This window comes from Saimiri boliviensis, chromosome 12 (assembly GCF_048565385.1).
Source record: "Saimiri boliviensis isolate mSaiBol1 chromosome 12, mSaiBol1.pri, whole genome shotgun sequence".
Taxonomy (NCBI): Eukaryota; Metazoa; Chordata; class Mammalia; order Primates; family Cebidae; genus Saimiri; species Saimiri boliviensis.
The window spans coordinates 66,774,514-66,787,716 of NC_133460.1; the positions used below are offsets into that span (position 1 = coordinate 66,774,514).

The 13,203-nt window shown below is 36.7% G+C and overlaps 1 protein-coding gene across 1 annotated transcript in view; it reads left to right on the plus strand.

The window, feature by feature from the left end:
• The window catches only part of ZWINT (ZW10 interacting kinetochore protein), a 128,930-nt gene extending 121,519 nt beyond the window's left edge, over positions 1-7,411 (plus strand). Inside the window, exon 9 of the mRNA XM_074382504.1 lies at positions 7,366-7,411. The gene's annotated coding sequence lies outside the window, so the exon portion shown is untranslated. The remainder of the gene's footprint in view (positions 1-7,365) is intronic.
• The last annotated feature ends 5,792 nt before the right edge of the window (positions 7,412-13,203 follow it).

Below are 13,203 nucleotides of genomic sequence, written 5' to 3' on the forward strand. Positions count from 1 at the left end.
AACAAAGTGTCAGTTCTAAGGCTCTAAGAAAAATTTAGTATCAGTTATTAAGCAGAAAAGAGAATATTGGTGCTAACACTATTAATACACCAATTGCAGAGACATATTCTCAATACAAGTGAGGCCAGTTTAGACCCCCACTAAGGCATCCTAAAATAGTTTAGACTCCTTCCTTCAAGTAAAAAATAACAATAATACCTAATATTCCCTTTAATTTTAGAAACAAAAATTAATCCAAAATAGTTTTTAGTCAATTGATTTAGATTGATCTACCTGTTGGAAAAAATGTTACACAAAATGTAATTGTATAAAAAGCTACTAAAATTTTGATTTCTTGTACCCCAATCCTTGGTCAATTAGAACCAAATTTCTGGATCCAGACCCTGTGAAACTGTATTGCTTCTCAGATTACATAGATATTTATCCAGGCCTAGAAAACACTGACTTGGAATCCAGATAGGCGACGAGTCCAGAAATAAGGGTATAGAACTAGAAATACTATTTGACCCAGCAATCCCTTTACTGGGTTTATATCCAAAGAATTATAAAACATTCAGTTATAAACACACATGCACACTTATGTTTATTGTGGCACTGTTTACAATAGCAAAGACGACTCCAATGCTCATCAGTGATATACTGGGTAAAGAAAATATGGCACATACACACTATGGAATATTTTGCTGTCATAAAAAAGGATGAGTTCATGTCCTTTGCATGGATGAATCTGGAAACCATCATTCTCAGCAAACTGACACAAGAACAGAAAACCATACATCACATGTTCTTACTCATAAGTGAGTGTTGAACAATGAGAACACATGGACACAGAAAGAGGAACATCGCACAGTGGGGCCTGCTGAGGGCTAGGGCATCTAGCACGTGGATAATAGGGTATAGGGAGATTCAGGAGGGATAACATTAGGAGAAATACCTAATGTAAATGATGGGGGCATGGATGCAGCAAACCACCATGGCATGTGAATATGTATGTAACAAACCCGCACAATTTACGCATGTACCTCAGAACTTAAAGCATAATTTAAAAAAAAAAAAAGACGATTAATACATGTAAATATTGGGCAAAGACTCAAACAGACTATATAAAATAAAATATATAAATAACATGAGAAAATGTCTTCAAAATGATTAATTAGCAGGAAATTCTTGTTAAATCAAAATGATTACCACTTTGAACCTGCTTAAATGGTTTAAATAAAAAAGAACAGCAACACTAAAAGTTGTCAAGATGTGGAGCAAATGGAACTCTCATAACTTGCTGATATGACTGTGAAACATTACCACTACATAGCAAAACAGTTTGTGTTTTCAAATAAAATTAAACATATATCTATGTTATTATGCATAAATATCACAGGTAGATAAAGACTGATCATTGGTTTGGAAAGCTTGCCCTTGGGACTTTGGAGGGACTTGAGTATTTGTGCTTAGGTTGTTGTGGTAAACTGTATAAAGATGCTGTTTTATGTTTGTAATTGCTAGTTTTAAATTCATTTGTAATGATGTGTTAGTTAACTGAATATTTTAGGGGTAGTTACAATGTATGTTTGCTGTATTATCTAGCAATACTGAATTTTCCCATTATAAATGTTAAAAAATGAAGATTGATGAAACTCATATAAAAAGTTTTTTTTTTTTTTTTTTTTTTTCTTTTTCTTTTTTTTTTTATTGCATTTTAGGTTTTGGGGTACATGTGATGAACATGCAAGATTGTTGCATAGGTACACACATGGCAGTGTGCTTTGCTGCCTTCCGTCCCCTCACCTGTATCTGTCATTTCTCCCCATGCTATCTCTTCCCACCTCCCCACCCCCCGCCCCTCCCCCATTTCCCCCCAACAGACCCCAGTGTGTAGTGCTCCCCTCCCTGTGTCCATGTGTTCTCATTGTTCAACACCCGCCTATGAGCGAGAATATACAGTGTTTGATTTTCTGCTCTTGTGTCAGTTTGCTGAGAATGATGGTTTCCAGGTTCATCCATGTCCCTATAAAGGACGTGAACTCATCGTTTTTGATGGCTGCATAATATTCCATGGTGTATATGTACCACATTTTCCCTATCCAGTCTATCATCGTTGGGCATTTGGGTTGGTTCCAGGTCTTTGCTATTGTAAACAGTGCTGCAATGAACATTCGTGTGCACGTGTCCTTGTAGTAGAATGATTTATAATCCTTTGGATATATACCCAGTAATGGGATTGCTGGGTCAAATGGGATTTCTATTTTTAGGTCCTTGAGGAATTGCCACACTGTCTTCCACAATGGTTGAATTAATTTACATTCCCACCAACAGTGTAAAAGTGTTCCTATTTCTCCACATCCTCTCCAGCATCTGTTGTTTCCCGATTTTTTAATGATTGCCATTCTAACTGGTGTGAGATGGTATCTCAATGTGGTTTTGATTTGCATTTCTCTGATGACCAGTGATGATGAGCATTTTTTCATATGTTTGTTGGCCTCCTGTATGTATTCTTTTGTAAAGTATCTGTTCATATCCTTTGCCCATTTTTGAATGGGCTTGTTTGTTTTTTTCTTGTAGATCTGCTTTAGTTCTTTGTAAATTCTGGATATCAGCCCCTTGTCAGATGGGTAGACTGCAAAAATTTTTTCCCATTCTGTTGGTTGCCGATTCACTCTACTGACTGTTTCTTTTGCCGTGCAGAAGCTGTGGAGTTTGATTAGGTCCCATTTGTCTATTTTGGCTTTTGTTGCCATTGCTTTTGGCGTTTTGGTCATGAAGTCCTTGCCTACACCTATGTCCTGAATGGTTTTGCCTAGATTTTCTTCTAAGGTTTTTATGGTATTAGGTCTGATGTTTAAGTCTTTAATCCATCTGGAGTTAATTTTGGTGTAAGGTGTCAGGAAGGGGTCCTGTTTCTGCTTTCTGCACATGGCTAGCCAGTTTTCCCAACACCATTTATTAAACAGGGAGTCCTTTCCCTATTGCTTGTTTTTGTCAGGTTTGTCGAAGATCAGATGGTTGTGGGTATGTTGTATTTCCTGTGAGGCCTCTGTTCTGTTCCATTGGTCTATATCTCTGTTTTGGTACCAGTACCATGCTGTTTTGATTACTGTAGCCTTGTAGTATAGTTTGAAGTCCGGTAATGTGATGCCTCCCGCTTTGTTCTTTTTGCTTAGAATTGACTTGGCTATGCGGGCTCTCTTTTGGTTCCATATGAAGTTTAAGGTGTTTTTTTCCAGTTCTGTGAAGAAGGTCATTGGTAGCTTGATGGGAATAGCGTTGAATCTGTAAATTACTTTGGGCAGTATGGCCATTTTCACGATGTTGATTCTTCCTAACCATGAACATGGAATGTTTCTCCATCTGTTTGTATCCTCTCTTATTTCGTTGAGCAATGGCTTGTAGTTCTCCTTGAAGAGGTCCTTTACGTTCCTTGTTAGTTGTATTCCTAGGTACTTTATTCTCTTTGTAGCAATTGTGAATGGCAGTTCGTTCTTGATTTGGCTCTCTTGAAGTCTATTACTGGTGTATAGGAATGCTTGTGATTTTTGCACGTTGATTTTGTATCCTGAGACTTTGCTGAAGTTGTTTATCAGTTTCAGGAGATTTTGGGCTGAGATGATGGGGTCTTCCAGATATACAATCATGTCATCTGCAAATAGAGACAATTTGATTTCCTCCTTTCCAATTTGGATACCCTTTATTTCTTTTTCTTGCCTGATTGCTCTGGCTAGAACTTCCAGTACTATATTGAATAGGAGTGGTGAGAGAGGGCATCCTTGTCTAGTGCCAGATTTCAAAGGGAATGCTTCCAGTTTTTGCCCATTCAGTATGATATTGGCTGTTGGTTTGTCGTAAATAGCTTTTATTGTTTTGAGATACGTTCCGTCAATACCTAGTTTATTGAGGGTTTTTAGCATAAAGGGTTGTTGAATTTTGTCAAAAGCCTCCTCTGCATCAATCGAGATAATCATGTGGTTTTTGTCTTTGGTTCTGTTTATGTGGTGAATTACGTTTATGGACTTGCGTATGTTGAACCAGCCTTGCATCCCCGGGATGAATCCTACTTGATCATGGTGGATGAGCTTTTTGATATGCTGTTGCAATCGGTTCGCCAGTATTTTATTGAAGATTTTTGCATCTATGTTCATCATGGATATTGGCCTGAAATTTTCTTTTCTTGTTGAGTCTCTGCCGGGTTTTGGTATCAGGATGATATTTGTCTCGTAAAATGATTTGGGAAGGATTCCCTCTTTTTGGATTGTCTGGAATAGTTTCAGAAGGAATGGTATCAGCTCCTCCTTGTATGTCTGGTAGAATTCAGCTGTGAACCCATCTGGACCTGGGCTTTTTTTGGGTGGTAGGCTCTTTATTGCTGCCTCGACTTCAGACCATGTTATTGGTCTATTCAGGGTTTCGGCTTCTTCCAGGTTTAGGCTTGGGAGGTTGCAGGTGTCCAGGAATTTATCCATTTCTTCCAGGTTTACTAGTTTATGTGCATAGAGTTGTTTGTAATAATCTCTGATGATGGTTTGGATTTCTGTGGAATCTGTGGTGATATCCCCTTTATCGTTTTTTATTGCATCAATTTGGTTATTCTCTCTTTTCTTTTTTATTAATCTGGCTAGTGGTCTGTCTATTTTGTTGATCTTTTCAAAAAACCAGCTCCTGGATTTATTGATTTTTTGAAGAGTTTTTTGTGTCTCTATTTCCTTCAGTTCTGCTCTGATCTTAGTTATTTCCTGTCTTCTGCTAGGTTTTGAGTTTTTTTGATCTTGCTCCTCTAGCTCTTTCAATTTTGATGATAGGGTGTCAATTTTAGATCTCTCCTTTCTTCTCATGTGGGCACTCATTGCTATATATTTTCCTCTAGAGACTGCTTTAAATGTGTCCCAGAGATTCTGGTATGTTGTGTCTTCGTTCTCATTGGTTTCGAAGAACATCTTTATTTCTGCCTTCATTTCATTGTTTATCCAGTCAACATTCAAGAGCAAGTTATTCAGTTTCCATGAAGCTGTGCGGTTCTGAGTTAGTTTCTGCATTCTGAGTTCTAACTCGATTGCACTGTGGTCTGAGAGACTGTTTGTTATGATTTCTGTTCTTTTGCATTTGCTGAGGAGTGATTTATTGCCAATTATGTGGTCAATTTTAGAGTAGGTGTGATGTGGTGCTGAGAAGAATGTATATTCTGTGGATTTGGGGTGGAGAGTTCTGTAAATGTCTATTAGGTTTGCTTGTTCCAGGTCTGAGTTCAGGTCCTGGATATCCTTGTTGATTTTCTGTCTGGTTGATCTGTCTAATATTGACAATGGGGTGTTAAAGTCTCCCACTATTATTGTGTGGGAGTCTAAGTCTCTTTGTAAGTCATTAAGAACTTGCCTTATGTATCTGGGTGCTCCTGTATTGGGTGCATATATATTTAGGATCGTTAGCTCTTCTTGTTGCAGTGATCCTTTTACCATTATGTAATGTCCTTCTTTGTCTCTTTTGATCTTTGTTGCTTTAAAGTCTATTTTATCAGAGATGAGAATTGCAACTCCTGCCTTTTTTTGCTCTCCATTTGCTTGGTAGATCTTCCTCCATCCCTTTATTTTGAGCCTTTGTGTATCCTTGCATGTAAGATGGGTTTCCTGGATACAGCACACTGATGGGTTTTGGCTTTTTATCCAATTTGCCAGTCTGTGTCTTTTGATTGGGGCATTTAGTCCATTGACATTTAGGGATAGTATTGTTATGTGTGAATTTGATACTGTCATTTTGATGCTACCTGGCTGTTTTGTTGGTTAGTTGATGCTGATTCTTGATTGTGTTGCTGCTTTTTTACCGTTTGGTGTGTTTTTGGAGTGGCTGGTACTGGTTGTTCCTTTATATGTGTAGAGCCTCTTTCAGGAGTTCTTGTAGAGCAGGTTTGGTGGTGATGAAATCTCTGAGTGCTTGCTTGTTCACAAAGGATTTTATTTTTCCTTCACTTATGAAGCTGAGTTTGGCTGGATAGGAGATTCTGGGTTGAAAGTTCTTTTCTTTAAGGATGTTGAATATTGGCCCCCAGTCTCTTCTGGCTTGTAGGGTTTCTGCTGAGAGATCTGCTGTGAGTCTAATGGGCTTCCCTTTGTGGGTAACCCGACCTTTCTCTCTGGTTGCCCTTAGCATTTTCTCTTTCATTTCAACCCTGGTGAATCTGACGATTATGTGCCTTGGGGTTGCTCTTCTTGAGGAATATCTCTGTGGTGTTCTCTGTATTTCCTGTATTTGAATATTGGTCTGCCTTGCTAGGTTAGGGAAGTTTTCCTGGATAATATCCTGAAGAGTATTTTCCAGCTTGGATTCATTCTCTTCATCACATTCAGGAACGCCTATCAGACGTAGATTAGGTCTTTTCACATAGTCCCACATTTCTTGAAGATTTTGTTCATTCCTTTTTGCGCTTTTTTCTCTGTTCTTGCCTTCTCTTTTTATTTCATTGAGTTGGTCTTCGACCTCTGATATCCTTTCTTCTGCTTGGTCAATTCGGCTGTTGAAGCTTGTGCATGCTTCACGAAGTTCTCGTGTTGCGTTTTTCAGCTCCATCAATTCACTTATTCTCCTCTCTATGCTGTCCATTCTCGTCAGCAGTTCGTCCAATCTTTTTTCAAGGTTCCTATTTTCTTTGCGATGGGTTAGAACATGTTCTTTTAGCTCATTGTAGTTTCTTACTACCCATCTTCTGAAGTCTGATTCTGTCATTTCATCACCCTCCTTCTCCATCCGGTCTGGTTCCCTTGCTGGTGAGGAGTTGTGATCACTTTTAGGAGGAGAGGTGTTCTGGTTTCGGGAGTTTTCATCCTTTTTACGCTGGTTTCTACCCATTTTTGTGGGTTTATCCACCTGTTGTCTGTCTCTGTCCCAGGGAGTTGGAGCTTTATGAGTTTCCCTTGCACTACTGCCTTTTTTGATTTTTTTTTTTTCAGGTCGGACCCGCCCAGCTAGCAGCACGCCTAGCCTCTGCCTGCCCGCAGGGGCTTTGCTGAGCTGCTGTGGGCTCCGCCCAGCTGCCCTGAGCTCTTCCCTGTAGTCCTTTTTATATGGGCATAGTTAGAACTGTCTGGGCAATGGTGGCCCCACCTCTGTTATGGGGGACTCTCTCTGTTGTGGCAGGTTGCCTCGGCAACGGCGGGTTGCCTCGGCAACGGCAGCCTGCCTCCTTAGCGGTGGAGAGTCTCAGTAATGGCGGAAGCCCCTCCCCCACGGAGCCGGACCGTCCCGGTTCAGCTGTGCTTGGTTTGAAGGGCTCAACCCAGAGGGTTTCCAATTACTGTTTTTGTTTTCGTTGTTGTTGGGGGTGGAGGGGTGGGACCAACCGAGCCTGATCACCTGGCTCCCTGACTCAGAGTCTTTTCTTTTAAGTTGAAGGACCCCGCGTTCCGGTCCCTTGTTGAAAAGGCGCAGGGATCTCCCGTGCTGCGACTCAGGGAGTCGGCTCGAACCGCGGCGCCGGCTCCTGGCGGATTTTTTGCCTAGGAATCTCCTGGCCTGGCTCGCTATTTCAGATGAATGGACTATTCTGCCGTCTCAAGGCTCTGCTCGCCAGCTAAGAGGGCTCCCAGACCAGTGGCTTTTGTACGGAGAACCGCAGCAACAGGGAGTGGTCACAGCAGCCGCGCGGGCGGAATCAGCCCCGCGGGGGCCAAAACAGCCGCACCGGCTGGGACTGTGATGCTGGCGACCCCTCTGCCTGGGTATCTCCTGGTGTGTGGGCAATAAGAGTTCGTCTGGAAATGCGGCGTTCACTCACCCTCTGCACTTTCACTGGGAGCTGAAGTCCTGAGCTGTTCTTAGGCGGCCATCTTGAAAGTCGGATCAAAAAGTTAAGCATACATAGTCGGTAATCTAGCATCTTGTTAAATCAATTTGAAACTCAGAGGATATGGTAAATGTAGATAATGAGTAAGAAAGGAGTTTATAAGTTACAGGAAGCATTAATTCATAATATATGTTTAATATAGATTGAAATAAGTAATACGTGCATTTTGCTTATAGCTACAAACAATGAGAATAACAAGCCATAAGTTTGAATTATGCTGTTTGACTGTAACCTAGGTCATTCATAAATTGACTAGTTATTGGTTACAACCAGTATGGCCCCTTCTGATTAGAGTGATAATATTTCCTACTAAAAGTGCCCCTTCTTGTTTTGTCCATTCCAATATTTCTCAAAGTTGAATGTCTCCTTCCAAAAATGATTACTGGATTTTCAGAGAAAATATTTTAACTTCTACCTATCTTTACCTTATTTTCTTATTTTAAAATTTCTACTTTAAGTATTGTATAATGTGAATACTGTTAGATAGAAATGTACATTTATTTATATAACTTTAAATATAGTAGTAAATATTTGATTGTTAAATTTTAAAAATTTACTGATAATGACCACTATAGAGAATGTGGAAATAAATATATTTGAAGTTTTTTTCCTCAAAGAAAGAAACTACACGATCTTATACTACAAGTAGTGATGAGAAAATTAATAGTTTCCAAGATACATGCAAGTAATGATGAACAAAGGAAAAGAGTATTTTCCGATACATCTTGTGTTTTAAATTTTCACGATTTCTATTCCAAAAGGCATGTACACACACACACACACACACACACACAAATATGCACTTATAATTTAAAACAAAAATCTATCCCCACTGATTTCAAGATACATAACCTTTCACTATAATAATAAAAAAACTCTGAAAGGTATGGGACCACTGTACAGCCATCTCAGCAAATTTTACTGCTACTTGGCAATATCTAAGGAAAGACAGTTATTTTAGCTGAAGTCATCGCTTGGTTTCCAAGCCTATTTCACTCATCTGTTGGCCAAAAATGTCGAATACATTAAAGTGGCCAAGAAATCAATTCCAGCTCATTTACTCCCATAACTAATGGGGATTCATTTACTCCCATAACTGATATGGTTCATGAAAATAAGATGTTAACATTTAGATTTAAAAAAAAAAATAATCACTGAAAGCCATATTCATTTCAGGAGAGCAAAATAATATCAGACACATATAGAACAATTATTCTAAAAATCCATGATTTGGAAAATAGCACAGTAGTTTTACCATATGTTCCAGATTTCTATTTATAATTTTGGTAGTTCTTCCTGGTCTTTTTAATATCCTACAAATATATTATTTCTGGACTTGTCGCCTATCTGGATTCCAAGTCAGTGTTTTCTAGGCCTGGATAAATATCTATGTAATCTGAGAAGCAATACAGTTTCACAGGGTCTGACTCTAGAAATTTTGTTCTAATTGACCTGTATTGGGGTACAAGAAACCAAATTTATAATAGCTTTTTATACAATTACATTTTGTGTAACATTTTTTCCAACAGGTAGATCAATCTAAATCAATTGACTAAAAACTATTTTGGATTAATTTTTGTTTCTAAAATTGAGGAGATTACTAGGTATTATTGTGATTTTTTTATTGGAAGAAAGGAGTTTAAACTATTTTAGGATGGCTTAGTGGGGGTCTAAACTGGCTTCACTTGTATTGAGAATATGTCTGTGTAATTGATGTATTAATAGTGTTGGCACCAATATTCTCTTTTCTGCTTACTAGCTGATACTAAATTTTTCTTAGAGCCTTGGAACTGACCTTTGTTAAGGAAACAAAATTCAAGGTAAGCAAATTTTGCTCAGTTATAATGAGCTGTAACAAAACATTAAAGAGAAGAGATACTCTCAGCCTGGGCAACAGAGCAAGACTCTGGCTCAAACAAACAAAAATGTTGGCCAAGAAAAGTATCTAATTTACACTTAAAAACTTTATATTTTAACTTCAACTTTAAATATTATACAGGTATTAAATACTCTTGAAATTACATATATGCATACATGACTTAGTCTACTAAATTTAAGGGCTTTCACTAGGCAGCATTATTTTTATAACTTATAACTTCCGCACTTAGTGGTCACTTTTCTGATAATACTTATAAAAGTCACCAGCTAACATGCATAGACACGTCTAATTCATAATAGAAATAGTATAATCAACAGTAACACTTAGAAGATTTCTGTCTGTAATACCGACAGAGTACTCAGCTGGACTTTTCCATAAATAACTAAAAATAGTTGGAAAAGAACTACATATAAATGTTGCAGTGTTCCTGACATTGTGTAAAATATGTAAGAGTTAATAGACTTAGTGTAATGGCCTCCAGCTCCATTCACATTGCTGCAGAGGACAAGATTTTATTCGTTTTATGACTGTGTACCATTCCATAGTGTACATATACCACATTTTCTTTATCCAGTTAATTGTTGATGAACATTTATGTTGGTCCCATGACTTTACTGTTGTACACAGTGCTTTGATTAACATATGAGCATAGGTGTCTTTTCTTTATAATGATTTCTTCTCCTTTATGTAGAGACTCAATGGTGGGGTTGCTGGATCAAATTGTAGTTCTATTTTTTTGTTATTTGAGAGATCTCCATTCTGTTTTCCATACAGGTTGAGCAATTTCATTCCCCCCAATAGTGTTAAGCATTCCCTTCTCTATGTTTCTATGCCAACATTCATTGCTTTTTTACTTTAGCCATTCTGACGTATATGAAATGGTATCTCATTGTGATTTTGATTTGCATTTCACAAATGAATAGAGACGTGGAGCATTTTAAAATATATTTGCTGGTCACTTGCATGTCTTCTTTTCAGACGTGCCTATTCATACCCTTTGCCCATTTTTTTTAATGTAGTTATTTGTTTTTCCTTTTTGAATTGTTCAAGTTCTTTATAGATTCTGGATGTTAGGCCTTTGTTAAATAGATCATTTGCAAGTGTTTTCTGTCTTTCTGTAGGTTGTTTGTTTGCTGTATTGATAGTTTCTTTTGAAATACAGAAGCTTTTAAGTTTTAAGTCTCATTTATCTATTTTTGTTGTTGTTGCATTTGCTTTTGGGATCTTCATCATAAATTCTTTGCCTAGATAAATGTCTAGAAAAGTTCTTCCTATGTTTTATTGCAGGATTTTTATAGTTTTAGATCTTATGATTAAGTGATTAATCATCTTGTGTTAATTTTTTTATATGGTGACACATGAGTCCAGTTGCATTTTTGCATATGGCTAGCCATTAATTTGCTTCTTAAAATCACTATTAAGAAGAAAATAATCTCTCATGATTTTCTACATTTGAAGTTAAGGCTTACTCTATTATGTATATTATGGCTATAAATTCCAGGGAATCAAGGTCAATTGTGTAAATGAATTAATGCATGAAAGATGCACTACCATAATCTGTTTATGCTCTCTATCATACCTTATATTCATATAATCATTTTTAATTTTAAATATGTAATTTATACTTAATAATAGAGCTAAAGTTTATTGAATGTCAATTCAGTGTTACACATTGAGCCTTGTACTTTACATGAAATATTTCACTGAATTCTTGCAATTTATGAACTTTCTTAATTCTCAAATTGCAAGTAGGAAAATGAGGAATGTCAATGTTTATAAAACATGCAGAGCTAGTGTTTGAATCAAGATTGTTCTGCTTGAAGTTATCTAGTTATTAAGTACTAAATTACTGTTATTTTATTAGTATATTCTTTTCCTTAGTAAAAAAACGTCTCTCTCACCTTTCTTTCTCCCTCTCTCAGTCTTTCTATAAATCAATCCTATAGCTAGCTAACCATCCAGTAATTAGGATTTTTGTTCAGCAGTTCATAATTCAATTTCTAATGAAATATTTTTATATTCTAAGAAAAGCTTAAAAACAATCTCATAATATACTGAGAACTAAGACTGACAACCAATATGTTATTTTAAGGAAATAGAGGATCAAATTAAAACTATAATTTAGGTCTTTCTTCACTCAAATTACATCTTAATGCTATAATTCCCCTCTCTCCACAAAAAAAAAAAAAAAAGAGGAAAGTACTAAAGTACTAGGAATCACAAAACAAATATTAGCCTTCTATAGGTTTCAGCTTCAATACTTAAAATGCCATAGCAATAATTCAGGGTTAAGTCTTGATTAAAATTTAAAAGTGTTTACTTAAGTGTCTTTTTTCATTCTCTTTATCATTCCATTGAGTTAGAAAACTAGAGTAGGTAGCAATAGATTGAACCTGCTTCCAGCAGAACAGTTAATCATGGTAGATGAACTTAATTACTTTTAATTGAATTATGCCTGGTTCCTTTTTTTTTTTTTTGGCAATGTAGAAGGAGAAGAAACCCTATGAGGGAAATGCATGACATTTGTGTTAATTTGGAGTGCAAACATGGAGGATTTTCCTCAGACATTGTTCATGATCCTACCCTGCCATTATGTTTTTGCCATTACTATAGATCTTATCTCTACCTAATTTGTCACTTGTTAATTTATTTTATACATATATAACTCGCAGCCTGAATGTATGCAGCCTAAAGAAGTGATCGTGTCTCCTGTTATATTTTCAGCATGGTTTAAGTTCTCACACATGATAGGTTAGGTGCTCAATAATGGTTAATGAATGAATGAATTGTATTTACAAATGCCTTAGTGTAGTCCTTTAAACATAATGTTAAGCAAATAGTAGGTACTATTTTTTTTTTTTAAAGAGATGATGTCTTGTTCTGTTACCCAGGTTGGAGTGCAGTGGCCTCATCATACTATTCTTAATATCAAAATACTACTTTTGTATGTTAACTGTCACTGATCAATTCAAAATCACATTATGCTCTGAAATGGTGGGGTGGGGGGTTTCCTTGGATTGGAAATTTCAATTTAATATGCAAAAATAAGTTTATGATGAAAGAGATGAGTCAATGAGATGGTTTATTTCAACTGGCTATGGGAAAAAGTAAAATCTCAATTATAAACTTCTAAATGGAAAAGTCTCCTTATGTATCTGTTTCTTATCACAGAATTTAGTACCATGCCTGAAATACAAAAGTCATTAGTGAATGCTACTGAGTGAGGAATTTCAGATATGTGTGTCTGTGCACATATGATTATACTATGTAATTAAGAAGGATCAAGAGGTAATTTGAGAAAAATTATCATAAACTCTTAAATGCTTTTATTTGATGCTATTTTCCAAAAAAAAAAAAAGAATAAAAGCATATTCAATAAAATACAAACGTTTTTTATGATCATCCCTGAGCCCCTACCCAACCACTCCAAATTCTACATCATCAGTATTCTCATTTGGTAAATCATCCAAGCGGATTTGAGGAATCTGAATTATTTTACTGT